This window comes from Lolium perenne, chromosome 3 (assembly GCF_019359855.2).
Source record: "Lolium perenne isolate Kyuss_39 chromosome 3, Kyuss_2.0, whole genome shotgun sequence".
Classification (NCBI taxonomy): Eukaryota; Viridiplantae; Streptophyta; class Magnoliopsida; order Poales; family Poaceae; genus Lolium; species Lolium perenne.
The window spans coordinates 22,231,461-22,247,150 of NC_067246.2; positions in this window are offsets into that span (position 1 = coordinate 22,231,461).

A 15,690-nucleotide genomic window follows, 5' to 3' on the forward strand; every position below is an offset into this window, starting at 1 on the left:
AGAGCCATTGTTTGACCTTAGGAGACCCTAGTTAGAATGGACGTCAGAAAAACTTAGTTTCAAAAATAAATGAAGTGAATATGTCTAGCAAAAATTATTCACTCTCTTTTCCTTGAGATCTTTTCAAAATGATAAGTCATGCTCTTCCTTATGAATCTACATAAAATTTTGACACACTGGTTCTCTTCTCTAACTTACTCTCCCGTTTCACTGACAGATGGAGCCACTCCGCCAGACCAAGTTTTACCAGCTGGGCAATGGTGGGAGTTTGGTTTTCGAGAGGGATTTGGACGCCCTGTCTGACCTTCTCGATCGCCCGCACCCGGAGTTTCACGGAGTTGAAGTCAACGACCAGCCCGGAGGGGAACTTCAGTGGGTCATCACCGCTGACCTGAGGGGCAAGATGGAGCCTCCTACCTCTGAGAGGATCCTCTTTTCCATCAGGGAAAGCAACTGGCTGGACGGACTCGCTCGTGCTCTGCAGGAAGCACTTGCCCGTCTGTGCGGACAGCACGTGACTGAGCTCCGAGAGACTCGCTTTGCTCACTTTGCAAGGCATGATACCATTGGAGGACCCATGGCACTGTCAGCACACCCCGTGCTGAAGTATCACGTGGAGCACCTGGACTTTATGCTGCACGAGACCCAGAAGGAGCTGGACAACGCGCGCGTCTACGCCAACTAGACTCACCTCCACTTAGCTGAGCATGCTGATGCCCTCAAGATGCTTGCGAAGGACCGCAAGTCACTCCGTCAGCAGCGTGCCAAGAAGGATGCTACCATCGCACGCCTTCGCGCTAAGATAGTATCCCTGGAAGCAACTGTCAAGACCCAAGAGGACCAGCTGAGGGAGATGGAAGAAGATGGGGAAGACATTCGGGGAGGAGAAGCCTTCCTGAGTGATGATGAGGACTTTGAGGAAGACGAGAACACCGATGTTGAGGACTACGATTTCCTGGAGACAGAGGAAGATGACTTCATCCCGATCGATGTGGATGATGAGGAGTAGTTGCACTTGATCACTTGAGTAGGTGTGAGTTTGTATCCCGTCCTTTGTATCGTAGCGCGAGTAAATGGTTCTTAAAGCCATGGGTGTGTTAGCTTGTAATATGTGCTGTTGAATGAATGAAGGTGTGTGTATGTTTCATATCAAAAGTCTTGAAGTTTTAAAATTTTCAAACTTACCCAAAATAAGCCATAGAAAATTCCCTCTTATCTCATGATCTATCTCAAATGTCAGATGGCCCGCAACAATAGCCAAGATGCCATGATGCAACTGCTGCAGACCTTGATGGCAGATCGAGAGAATGAAAGAGCTGAAAGACAAGCCAACTTAGCGGCACTGCAACAACTAGACAACATCAACCAAGGCCATGGACACCATGATCATCCAGGGTCCAAACTCAAGAACTTCCAGAACACCAATCCCCCTGTTTTCAGCAAGACGGAAGAGCCACTCGATGCAGATGACTGGCTCCAGACAATGGAGAATAACCTGGAAGTTGCGGGAGTAGAAGCCACAGAGAAAGTCCTGTTCGCCACCCATTACCTAGCAGGACCAGCCAGAGCTTGGTGGACAAGCACCCGTGCCATGAATGCCGAACAGATAATGACTTGGGCAGATTTTAAGCTAAAGTTCAGCAAGTATCACGTGCCCCCGGGTCTAATCAAGAAGATGAGAGATGAGTTCCGGGAACTTAAACAAGGCAGGATGTCGGTGGTAGAATACCGCGACAGGTTCCTCACCCTGTCAAGGTATGCCCCCGATGAGACCGACACCACTGAGAAGAGGAAGGAAAGATTTCTGAATGGGCTGCATGATGAGATGCAGACCGTACTAGTCAACATTCCCTTTGCCGACCTTGAAGCCCTAGTGGACTCCGCCATCCAGATGGAAGGAAAACTCCATCAAGCCAATGAGAACCGCAAACGCCGCATGATGCACCAAAGTGGGCCCAGCAATACCCCAAGGTATCGCCCCAACCCAAGCGGAGGTTTTGCCCCAAGAAACAACAAGCCGCAGATGCAGAATTCACGTCCGGGTTTTCAGAACCGGAGTGGAGGAAACCCCAGGCCAGGAGGCCACCACAAAGAATAACAACTTCAACCGCGCCCCAGCAAGAGCCCCCAACAACAACAACACCAACACCGCTCCAAGGACTGGGAGCAATGCTATCCCTGTCGCTCCCAAGGACAAGTCCACCATCACTTGTTATGAATGTGGAGTTGTGGGTCACTACTCCAATGAGTGCCCCAAGAAGCTGGCCAAGACTGCACCCAATGCCGCCGCACTGCTCGCAGCAAGAACGCCGTGTCTCAACCGGAAGAAAATTCACCCCCAACAACCCCAATAACCGCATCGGCCGTCTCTTCCACATGAATGCTGAAGAAGCCCAGAAGCACCAGATGTTGTACTGGGTATGTTTTCTGTTAACTCAGTACCTGCAAGAGTGTTGTTTGATTCTGGAGCATCGCATTCGTTTGTCACTGAAGATTTTGCATGCACAAGTAAAATTCAACCTATCAGTTTGAAGCATGTCATGATAGTTCAAATACCTGGGTCAACCACAAAGGCTAGAAAATTTTGCAAAGATGTGCCTATCAGAATGCATGAAGTAGATTTTTATGCAAATTTGATTGTTCTGGGAACAAAAGGTTTGGAAGTAGTACTAGGTATGGATTGGATGTCAAAACACCATGGATTGATTGACTGTGCCAAGAAGGCCATCACCATGACTAGTAGCACCGGTGTGTTAGTAGAACACGTATCCGAAAGGCTGCCTAGGAAGTTTACCTGCAACCAGAGTATAGCCAAGCCAACTCTGGATCAGATCAGGGTCGTTTGTCGTTACCCTGATGTGTTTCCTGATGATTTACCTGGTATGCCCCCAGATCGGAATATCGAGTTTATCATCGAGTTAATCCCTGGAACCGGACCTATAGCCCAGAGAGCCTATAGTATGAACCCAGCAGAGTTAGTGGAACTGAAGAAGCAACTGGATGACATGTTAGCCAAAGGTTTGATCCAACCAAGTGCATCACCCTGGAGATCCCCAGTCTTGTTTGTGGATAAGAAGGACGGTGCCACTCGTTTATGTACGGATTACCGTAAGCTTAACGATGTCACCATCAAGAATAAATACCCCTTGCCGAAAATAGAAGACCTGTTTGACCAGCTGGCCGGTGCCAGAGTTTTCTCTAAGATTGATCTTAGGACTGGTTATCATCAGTTGAAGATTCGTGCCACGGATATCCCCAAGACTGCCTTTACCACCAGATATGGATTGTATGAATACAATGTCATGTCGTTTGGATTAACCAATGCCCCAGCTTATTTCATGAACCTCATGAATAAGATCTTCATGAACTTTTTGGATAAGTTTGTCGTTGTCTTCATCGACGACATTCTTATCTACTCCAAATCTGAAGAAGAACATGAGCAACATTTGGAGATCATCCTAGAGACCCTTAGACAACATCAGTTGTATGCCAAGTTCAGCAAATGTGAGTTTTGGTTGAAGGAAGTAGGATTCCTGGGACACATCTTGTCTGCAGGAGGAATTGCCGTAGATCCCGCCAAGATCAAGACCGTTACAGAATGGAAAGCCCCAACCACTCAGACCGAAGTCCGTGCATTTCTTGGATTAGCAGGATATTACCGCAGATTTGTTGAAGGTTTTTCAAGCATAGCCAGACCAATGACTCAACTGTTGAAGAAGGACAAGAAGTTTGAATGGACTGATAAATGTGAAGAGAGTTTTCAGCAGCTCAAGGCAAGACTAACCACAGCCCCAATCCTGATCATGCCCGATATCACCAAGCCTTTTGATGTCTATTGTGACGCCTCCAAGATTGGTCTGGGATGTGTGTTGATGCAAGAAGGCAAAGTGATATCATATCTGTCAAGGCAACTGAAGCAACATGAGCAGAACTATCCAACCCACGACTTAGAGCTTGCAGCCGTAGTCTTAGCACTAAAAGTTTGGCGTCATTACCTCATGGGTAATCGATGCGAGATCTATTCGGACCACAAGAGCCTGAAGTATATTTTCACACAGAAGGAGCTGAATATGAGGCAGAGGAGATGGATAGAATTAATCAAGGATTATGATATGGAAATTCACTACCACCCCGGCAAGGCCAATGTGGTAGCAGATGCTCTGAGTAGATTGCCGTGTCAGTTGAACTCCATGATAGCAGCAGAACAACCTAGCCTATACCAAGAATTTGAGCAGTTTAGACTGGAGCTAGTTAGTGAAGGATTCCTAGCCAGCATAGAGCTTCAGCCTACACTGGTTAATCAGATCAAGGAAGCCCAGAAAGGAAACGCTAGTATTAATGGAATCAAGAGCCAGATAGCTGCAGGGAAGGCACCTGGATTCACTGAAGATGAAGCAGGAGTTCTTTGGTACAACGGACGCCTGTGTGTGCCATCAGATTCAGGATTGAAGCAAGTCATACTGAAGGAAGCCCACGACACCCTTTACTCCATTCATCCAGGAGGAACCAAGATGTATCAGGATTTGAAGGAACAATTTTGGTGGCATGGAATGAAGAGAGAAATTGGACGCTACATCGCCAAGTGTGATATTTGTCAAAGAGTCAAGGCGGAACATCAGCGACCCGCAGGATTGTTGCAGCCACTGCAGATTCCAGAATGGAAGTGGGACTCAGTAGGAATGGATTTTATCACTGGTTTACCCAAATCAAGCAAAGGAAATGATTCCATTTGGGTAGTGGTTGATAGATTGACTAAGGTAGCCCATTTCATCCCCGTCAAGACCACATACCAAGGCCCAAGGCTAGCTGAGTTATATATCTCCAGAATAGTCGCCCTGCACGGAACCCCGAAGTCAATTGTGTCAGATAGAGGATCTCAATTCACCTCAAGATTCTGGCAGAAAGTACATGAAGGATTAGGAACCCGACTGAATTTCAGCACCGCATATCACCCGCAGACCGATGGATGATCGAGCGAGTCAACCAGATACTCGAAGACATGTTAAGAGCATGTGTACTAGAATATGGATCCAAGTGGGAAGACTGCCTGCCTTATGCAGAATTCTCATACAACAACAGCTACCAGGTCAGCTTACAGATGGCCCCCTTTGAAGCCTTGTACGGAAGGAAGTGCCGTACTCCCCTGAATTCGTCAGAAGTCGGAGAGAGCCAAGTCTTTGGACCAGATGTTCTTCGTGAAGCCGAAGAGAAAGTTCACAAGATCCGCGAGTACCTCAAGACAGCGCAATCCAGCATGTAAGAGCTACGCCGACAAGAGACGCCGAGAGATGACCTTTGAGATCGGAGATTTCGTCTATCTCAAGGTATCCCCCTTGAAAGGAATGCAGAGATTTCAACTGAAAGGAAAGCTCGCACCCCGATATGTCGGACCCTTCAAAGTTCTGAGTCGCCGAGGAGAAGTATCTTATCAACTCGAATTGCCGGAAGAAATGGCGGCTGTGCACGATGTGTTTCATATCTCGCTCCTCCGGAAGTGCCTTGAAGTCCCTGAGAAGACCGAAGTGTTCAAGAACATCGATCACCGATCGGTGGATATCAACAAGGACTTGACGTATCGCGAAGTGCCTATTCGCATCCTGGAAGAAGCCTACCGAACCACTCGCACCAGGAGTATCAAGTTCCTAAAGATTCAGTGGAGCAACCATACTGAAGACGAAGCCACTTGGGAACGCGAGGACTATATGAAGAAGGAGTACCCAGATCTCTTTAGTACCTAATTTTCTTTTAGATCTCGGGACGAGATCTTTTGTAAGGGGGAAGGATTTGTAACATCCCAAATTTTTCAATAAGAAGAAGAAGAGGAATTTTAATCCAAATTTCAGAACCAACAAAAACTTTTATTTTGCATATAGTGCCATGTATAGGACTTTTGCATTTGAGTGATATGCCATGATGAGTGTTTTTGGGTGTGTGTGCTAAAACCCTAAAACCCTAAAGTGATCAAGAGAATATCACCAACCAAATAAAATAAAAAGAGAAAGAAATCAAATAAGAAAAACCAAAAATCCTCACATATGGCCTTATGCCATTTTTGCACATCCTCACCCTAGGCCTTTTTGCCCTTTTCCATTAGTTGTAATATGTTACTAAACACTTATTACAACTTTTGGAATCAAAGAAACACAAATCAAATCAAATTCAAACTCAATTTATGATCACATATGATAATGGTCAAATCTGCCATTTTCATTCTGGTCACTACTTTGAGCCTCTGTTTTAAGAGATTTTCAAACCAAACCTTGTCAACTCTTTGCACCTCATCCAAGACAACATCAAGGTGAACAACTTTGGTAAAGACCACCCCTGCAAATTCCTTCTCTTTTTCTTAATCTCAGCAAGCAAAGTGGCAACCCCAAATCTGAATCAAGATCATGTCCATTTTGGATTTTTGCAAACCACTTCCATTTTGAACACCACCACCACCATTGTGTGCCAATTATTGTCCCATTCAACTCCACCAAATTTCATTCAAAATTTTGAAATTTTTTTCTCTTTCGGCCATTCTGTCGAACACATGGTGGGCAGAATCAAACCAAATCAAATTTGCACTATTTTGAATAGTGTTCTGCCAAATATTGAATCCCACTTGAGTCTACCATGTCCCCTGGTCCCCTCTCAACCAACACCTAGCAGTGAAACCCTAGGGGAGGGGCAGACATGGCAATGCCATGCCATGCCGGCCACCTCTCCCATGTCACCATGCCCCCTCTCACTCTGCTCACCTCTAGCCTCGCCAAACCTGTCCTCCTGCTCCCCCTGCTCCCCCTGGCCACGCCTGTGCCCGCCATGGAGGAAGAGGAACCCGACCCCGCCGGGAACGGGACGTGCCCCGACGCGCCCGGACACGCCAGACACGCTCTGGCCGCGCCAGTGCACCGCCTGCCCCCGTCGACTCCAGCCATCTCTCGCCCTCCTCTCTCGCCCACAGCTTCGCCACGATGCCACGGACCCGCCAGACACGCTCCATTGCCCGCGCGAACGCTGCCGCCGTCGACATCATCGCCGTCCGTCCGCCACGGTACTGCGCACCTCCATCACGCTCCTGCTCGCCACAGGCCACCATTTGCTGCGCCAGCACGCTCCCTAGCCCCGCCTGGATGTCTCCTACCCAGCCCTGCCCTCGCCTTGCCCTTTCGCCCCTCAGACGAGCCGCGCCATGGTCGACCTCCCCGCACCCCCTCGGGCACCCCTCGCCTCTATAAATAGAGCCTCCCCCTTCACTCTCTGAGCACACCAATCCACTCCCCTCTCCTCACTGAGCTTCCTCGCACCCTCTCCGCTCCACATTAGTCGCCACCGCCGCCCAATCGCTCGCCGGAGTCCGCGGCGGTGCTGCAGAAGAAGCCGACGATTGCCGCCACCTCTGGAGCCGCCGTTGGTGCCAGCAGCTTCCCCGTCATCGACAACCTCCTCCTGCACCGACGCCCCGCCTCGCCGACCGCCGGTGAGCTCGCCCACATCAAACCCTCGCCGCCAGTGAGTCCCCTCTCGTCGGAGACGACGACGAACCTCGTCCGTCGATCTCCCTTCTAATCCAACGGTCGCCGCGCGCGTACCGCTTCGGGCGTGTTAAGCGGGCTGACACGTAGACCCCACCCGTCAGGGCGCCCCGCGGCGCTGGACGCTGTGCTGGGCCGGCCCACTTCTCTCTCTCCCTTCCTGGCCCGTTTAGTTTTCCCGCCGGCCCACTTCGTTTGAATTTCGAATTTCAGTTTAAATCAAATCCAATACTGGCCCTGACTTTGAAATTTAATAGAATCAGTTTGGCTTGGCCAAATTTAGCAAATTTTATATTTTTGGAAAGCTAGTGAAAAGCTCTACAACATGCCACTGGTCTCACCTTGAGATCTGTGGTAAATTTAAAGTGACAAAAAGATGAAGGCAGGGACTTTTCCCTATTCAAATAATTCCTAAAAATCAACCAAAATAGATATTTAGTTAATTCCAACTCCAATAGCTCACATTTGACTTACACTAATTGTTTCTGCAAGAAAATGGTGTGGTCAATTTGCATGATCATGCCCTAGTTTAATTAACAGACAATATGGCTAGTTTACTTAAGGAATATTGTCCAAAACTATTAGGGAAATTATATGAAGTATTTTTACTTCATTTAAATCTTGTCCCAAGTGATTTCATATGATGGTTGGACCACTGGTCAAATAACCTCAAATGAGATACTTGATGATATTAAATCTTTTGGAGAATTATTAAATAGTATGAGGTGGTCTACCTCATTTAAATCATTTTCTCAAATGATGATGATGAAGGGTTGACTTAGGTCAACATGATTTCATGAGTGATCATTTGAAAATTTAAATCTTAAAGAAAATTCAATGAGAGGAAATTATTTCTCAAAAACTATATGGAAACTATCATTTACATATGTGATGAGAGGAAATTATTTCTCCTCAAACCACACCACCAATGCACCCTGATGGTATTAATGATGTGCTTAGAATAGTTTGTGTGAATATATGTGATGTTTGGAATAGCCATTGAATTAGTTGAGTGATTGTACCTCGTATTCAAATTTAGACGCAAACACCGGAGAATACCCGGAGGAAGAAGATTGCTACCAAGAGGAGGAAGAGGAGAACTTTGACCACTACCAAGGCAAGCTAACACCTTTGCAAGTTCTATGGTTGCAAGCTAATATTCTTGCAAATGCAAAGCTCTCATGAGCAAGGCATCACTCCATTTTACCTTATGTTTACAGATCTCATCCCAAGTTTTATTCTTGCAATCTTTTACTTTAAATTTTTAAAGCTTGCTTTTATAGTTAACTTTGGTCTAAGTTTAGAATGGTACAAGAGTATCAAACTTAGCCTAACTAAGTTAAAGATTTATTTAGCATCCCTCAGGATTAGATGCTAGTGCTAAAGCCGCAATGGGCTACGCTAGGTGGGATTTTGTGAGACAAAGGATTTTAAAAACCGTGGAATGATGAGTCATTCTATTGAAAGATTTTTGAAGGTGAATATGACCAAGAGAAGATGGTGATTTTTGATAAAAACTGATAGTGGTTTGAATGCGATACCTTTCCAATTTTTGAGTACCCCCACAATACCTGATTATGGGTAGGGCGTAACTGGAAGTTTATGTATTTTAGTATGGGTTCCCTCGGAACAAGCACCATAGGGGTTATGCCAAGGCTGCCTCCGTCACAAGTAAATTGATGTGAAATGAGGTGAATGTCCGGCCCAAGCCTTGTGCAGTTCCCAGGCTGACGGTGTGTCTTCACTGGGAGGCCAAGCTCATGGGGAGAGGTGCCTATACTAGGGTATGTAAGTGAAAGGTTATGGTTGATGATCCGCGTACTGAGTTACGATGATTCAGGGTTATTCCTGACGGATGTAATCAAATGTTGTGGCACAAGTGTGCAACCTCTGCAGAGTGTAAACCTATTCGAATAGCCGCGTCCACGGTTACGGACGGTTGGAAGGGCCATACAGTTTCCGGTATCAGATCTTGAAAAATGTGGGTGAAGTGGTGAATTGAATTGAAATCACCACTGGAATTGTGGGAATGACACTAATGTTCCCACTTGAGTCAAGATTAGGCGAGAGAAGAGTTTTTGGGTTACTAAGTGTTTCTGAAATAAAACTGGCTTTATGCAAATAAACCTAGAGCTTAGCACCCCATTACTACAACTGTTAGTACTTATATTAGTATTAGTTTGCGAGTACTTCAAAGTACTCACGGCTGTGTCCCTGGCTATTCAAATGGCCAGACTATGAAGAGGAGCAGAACTACCAAGATGATGGCAACCAGTGTAACATCCCAGTTTTCAATAAAAAGAAAGTTAGAGAAGTCTAGAGAGCAAAAATTTCAAACCAACAAAAACTTTTCTTTGGCATATAGTACCATGCATAGGACTTGTGCATTTGAGTGATATGCCATGATGAGTGTTATTATGTGGGTGTGCTCAACCCTAAAACCCTAAAGTGATCAGGTAAAGATCACCAACCAAATAAATCAAAAAGGAGAAAGAAATCAAATAAAAAGGCAAAACCCTAAAAACCCTCACATATGCCCTATGGCAATTTTATAAATTTTGACCCTAGACCAATTGGGTCTTCACCATTAGTTGTAATCTGGTACTAAACCCTTATTACAACTTCTGGAATCAAAGAAAAACAAATCAAATAATTTTCCAACTCAATTTGTGATCACATGAAATAATGGCCATTTCTGCCATTTTTAGCCTGATCACCACTTTGAGCCCTTGCCATTCAATTTTCTCAAACCAATTCTTGCTAACTCTTTGCACCTTTTCAAAGTCAACATCAAGGTGAACAACTTTGATGAAGACCACCCTGCCAAATTCATCTTTGATCATTAGTTATGCTCATCCAAAGTCTTAACTTTTTAACAAGTTCAACAATCTCCACTTAGCCATTTTGGCCAAATCTTGAATTCAAATTTTTCCACCACCACCTCAATTCACCTCTGGTCTTTTACAACTTATACCAGCACTCACCTTTCAAAAACTTTCACCTTTTGAATTATTTCCAATTTGGACAATTTTGTATTTTCCAAAATTGGGCACTATTCACACACTATAGCAAATAGTGATCTACTCAAACAAACCTACCCTAACCTGCCCCATTTGGTCCCCTGGTTCCCTCCATCTATGAATGACACATAGTGGAGCTAAGGAGGAGGAGATAGCTTGCATGGCATGGCAATGCCGGCCATGGCATCACCATGCCGAGCCTCCCCTCTCCCCCTTGCTCGCCAACCCTGGCCACCATGTCCTTGCCCTCCACCTCACACTACTGGACCACCTAGCACCGGCCATTGTCGAGGAGGAACCCTGCATCGGCCAGACCAGCACGCGTCCATGGCGCCCTGGACGCCGCTCGCGTCGAGCGCGTGCACACCACGGGCACGCACTGGACACGCGCCGCGCCACCACCTCGCACTCGCTCTGGCCCCCCTCTCTGCACGTTGAGCACCCCCGCGACACCGTGAACCCGCCAGACATGGAGACGACCCGACCCGTGACCGCCGTCGCCGGAGACGACGAGCAAACCCCGCCACGGCCGCCCGACGACACGGAAGCAACGCGACCAATTTAGGCACCGCCCGACCGTGCCGTCGCCACCCCTAGCTTCGCCTGGACGAGGAGAACACGATCGCACCCTCGCCTAGCCCTACCGCTCGCCGGAGACGCCGCGCCATGGTCGACCACCTCCCTGCCCCGTAGCACCTCCCCGCTTCTATAAATAGAGCGTTCCCTGGACGCCATTGAGCACACCACCTCGCTCCCCATCCTCCACTGCCTCTCCTCACCCCTTTTTCTACCTCAATCGTCGCCGGAGCTGCTCCAATTTGGAGATCGGAGCCGCGGAAGCCCCGGTGAAATCGCCGGCGAACCAGACCACCTCGAGCTCCGCCACTGCTACCAGTCGCTTCGCCGTCGTCCACAACTTCGTCGAGCATATTGCCAACCCTAGCTGGAGCCACGGTGAGCTCCCCAACCCCCTACCCTCGCCGCGCCAGTGAGCTTCTCTCGCCGGCGACGACGACGACCCAGGGCCATTAGATCGCCATCTAATCCTACGCCCCAGCTTCACCCATACCGGTTCGGGTTTTAACAGCCACTGACGTGTGGACCCCACGCTGTCAGCACGCCACGCGTCTGTGGACCGTGGTGGGCTGGAGTGGGCCGTTTTAATTCAAATCGGCCCAGCTTCGTTTTCCCGCCGGCCCTTTTATTCAAAATTCGTTTAAATCTTTTCCATCCAATTTCAATACTGCCCAAACTTTGAAATTGAATAGTTTCAAATTGGCTAAACCAAATTTAGTGAATTTGATATTGTTGGAAAGCCACTGAAATTCTCTACAACATGCCACTGGTCCCATGGCCAGATTCTTTGTAGAAATAATTGGACAAAAATAACAAGGCAGGGACTTTTCCCTATTTAAACAATTTTTTAAAAATCAACCAAAATAGATATTAAGTTAATTCCAATTCCAATAGCTCACATTGGACTTACACTAATTGTTTATGCAATAAAATGGTGTGGTCATTTTGCATGATCATGCCCTAGTTTAAATAATGGACATTATGGCTATTTTAGTCAAAAGATATTGTCCAAAACTATTAGGGAAAACTATATGAAGTGTTGTACTTCACTTAAATCTTGTCCCAAGTGATTCATATGATGGTGGGACCACTGGTCAGTTAACCCCAAATGAGATACTTGGTGATATTAAATCATCGGTAGAATTAATAAATAGCATGAGGTATTTCTACCTCATTTAAATCATTTTCTCAAATGATGATGATGAATGGTTGACTTAGGTCAACATGACTCATGTGTGATCATTTGAGAATTTAAATCTTAAAGAAGATTCAATGAGAGGAATTTATTTCTCAAAAACTTTATGGAAACTTTTATTTACCTATGTAATGTGAGGAAATTATTTTCCTCCACCACACCACCAAGGCACCCTAAGTAGCTTAATGGTGTGCATGGAATAGTTTGGGTGTTTTTATGTGATGTATGGAATAGCCATTGTATTAGTTGAGTAATTATACTCGTATTCAAATTTAGACGCAAACACCGGAGAATACCCGGAGGAAGAAGATTGCTACCAGGAGGAGGAAGAGGAGAACTTTGACCACTACCAAGGCAAGCTAATATTCTTGCAAAATGCAACGCTCTCATGAGCAAGGCATCCCTCCATTTTTCCCTTATGTTTACGGATCTCATCCTAAGTTTTATTCTGGCAATCTTTTACTTTAAATTTTAAAGCTTGCTTTTATAGTTAACTTTGGTCTAAGTGTAGAATGATACAAGAGTATCAAACTTAGCCTAACTAAGTTAGAGAGTTGATTAGCATCCCTCAGAATTAGATGCTAGTGCTAAGGCTGCAATGGGCTACGCTAGGTGGGACTTGGTGAGACAAAGGATTTTGAAAACCTTGGAATGATGAGTCATTCTACTGAAAGATTTTTGAAGGTGTATATGTCCAAGAGAAGATAGTGATTTTTGATAAAAACTGATAGTGGTTTGGATGCGATACCTTTCCAATTTTTGAGTACCCCCACAATACCTGATTATGGGTAGGGCGTAACTGGAAGTTTATGTATTTTAGTATGGGTCCCCTCTGAACAAGCATCATAGGGGTTATGCCGAGGCTGCCTCCGTTGTTGAGAAATGATGTGAATTGAGGTGAATTGTACGGCCAAGCCCTGTGCAGTTCCCAGGCTGACGGTGTGTCTTCACTGGGAGGCCAAGCTCATGGGGAGAGGTGCCTATACTAGGGTATGTAAGTGAAAGGTTATGGTTGATGATCCGCGTACTGAGTTACGATGATTCAGGGTTATTCCTGACGGATGTAATCAAATGTTGTGGCACAAGTGTGCAACCTCTGCAGAGTGTAAACCTATTCGAATAGCCGCGTCCACGGTTACGGACGGTTGGAAGGGCCATACAGTTTCCGGTATCAGATTTTGTAAAAATATGGGTGAAGGGGTGAATTGAATTGAAATCACCACTGGAACTGTGGGAATGACACTAATGTTCCCACTGGAGTCAAGTTGAGGCAATTGAAGAGTTTTTGGTTTACTAAGTGTTTCTGAAATAAAACTAGCTTTATGCAAATAAACCTAGAGCTTAGCACCCCTTTTATTACAACTGTTGATACTTATCTTAGTATTAGTTTGCGAGTGCTTTAAAGTACTCACGGCTGTGTCCCTGGCTATTCAAATGGCCAGAGTATGAAGACGGACAGAACTACCAAGGAGATGACCAGCAGGACGCCTACGACAACTAGGAGTCTTCTGACGTCAGACGTTGGCCTGTGGACTAGAGAGTCCCTTTTATTTTACGCTTCCGCTATGAACTTATGTTTGTACGTTGATCAATAGATCAACTATTTGTGTGATCTGGATCATGTGATCTGAGTTTGTAAGACCTTATGGTTTGTAATGAATGATGACTATGATATTCAACTATTATGCCTCGCAACAACAATATTCCTGGGATTGCGATGAATGACATAATAGGCACCTGGACTTAAAAATCCGGGTGTTGACAAGTTGGTATCAGAGCCATTGTTTGACCTTAGGAGACCCTAGTTAGAATGGACGTCAGAACAACTTAGTTTCAAAAAAATAAATGAAGTGAATATATCTAGCAAAAATTATTCACTCTCTTTTCCTTGAGACTTTTTTTAAAACGATAAGTCATGCTCTTCCTTATGAATCTACATAAAATTTTGACACACTGGTTCTCTTCTCTAACTTACTCTCCCGTTTCACTGACAGATGGAGCCACTCCGCCAGACTAAGTTTTACCAGCTGGGCAATGGCGGGAGTTTGGTGTTCGAGAGGGATTTGGACGCCCTGTCTGACCTTCTCGATCGCCCGCACCCGGAGTTTCACGGAGTTGAAGTCAACGACCAGCCAGGAGGGGAACTTCAGTGGGTTATCACCGCTGACCTGAGGGGCAAGATGGAGCCTCCTACCTCTGAGAGGATCCTCTTTTCCATCAGGGAAAGCAACTGGCTTGACGGACTCGCTCGTGCACTGCAGGAAGCACTTGCCCGTCTGTGCGGACAGCACGTGACTGAGCTCCGAGAGACTCGCTTTGCTCACTTTGCCAGACATGATAGCATTGGAGGACCCATGGCACTGTCAGCACACCCCGTGCTGAGGTATCCCGTGGAGCATCTGGACTTCATGCTGCACGAGACTCAGAAGGAGCTGGACAACGCTCGCGTCTACGCCAACCAGACTCACCTCCACTTGGCTGAGCATGCTGATGCCCTCAAGATGCTTGCGAAGGACCGCAAGTCACTCCGCCAGCAGCGTGCCAAGAAGGATGCAACCATCGCACGCCTTCGCGCCAAGATAGTATCCCTGGAAGCAACTGTCAAGACCCAGGAGGACCAGCTGAGGGAAATGGAAGAAGATGGGGAAGACATTCGGGGAGGAGAAGCCTTCCTGAGTGATGATGAGGATTTTGAGGACGACGAGAACACCGATGTTGAGGACTACAATTTCCTGGAGACCGAGGAAGATGATTTCATCCCGATCGATGTGGATGATGAGGAGTAGTTGCACTTGATCACTTGAGTAGGTGTGAGTTTGTATCCCGTCCTTTGTATCGTAGCAAGAGTAAATGGTTCTTAAAACCATGGAAGTGTTAGCTTGTAATATGTGCCGTTGAATGAATGTGTGTTTGTGTGTCATATCAAAATTCTTGAAGTGTTAAAAATTCCGAACTTACCCAAAATAAGCCATAGAAAATTCCCTCTTATCTCATGATCTATCTCAAATGTTCAGATGGCCCGCAACAATAGCCAAGATGCCATGATGCAACTGCTGCAGACTTTGATGGCCGATCGAGAGAATGAAAGAGCTGAAAGACAAGCCAACTTAGCGGCACTGCAACAACTAGCCAACCTCAACGAAGGCCATGGGCACCATGATCATCCAGGATCCAAACTCAAGAACTTCCAGAACACCAATCCCCCTGTTTTCAGCAAGACGGAAGAGCCACTCGATGCAGATGACTGGCTCCAGACAATGGAGAACAATTTAGAAGTGGCAGGAGTTGAAGCCACAGAGCAAGTCCTGTTCGCCACCCATTACCTAGCAGGACCAGCCCGGGCCTGGTGGACCAGCACCCGTGCCATGAATGCGGGGCA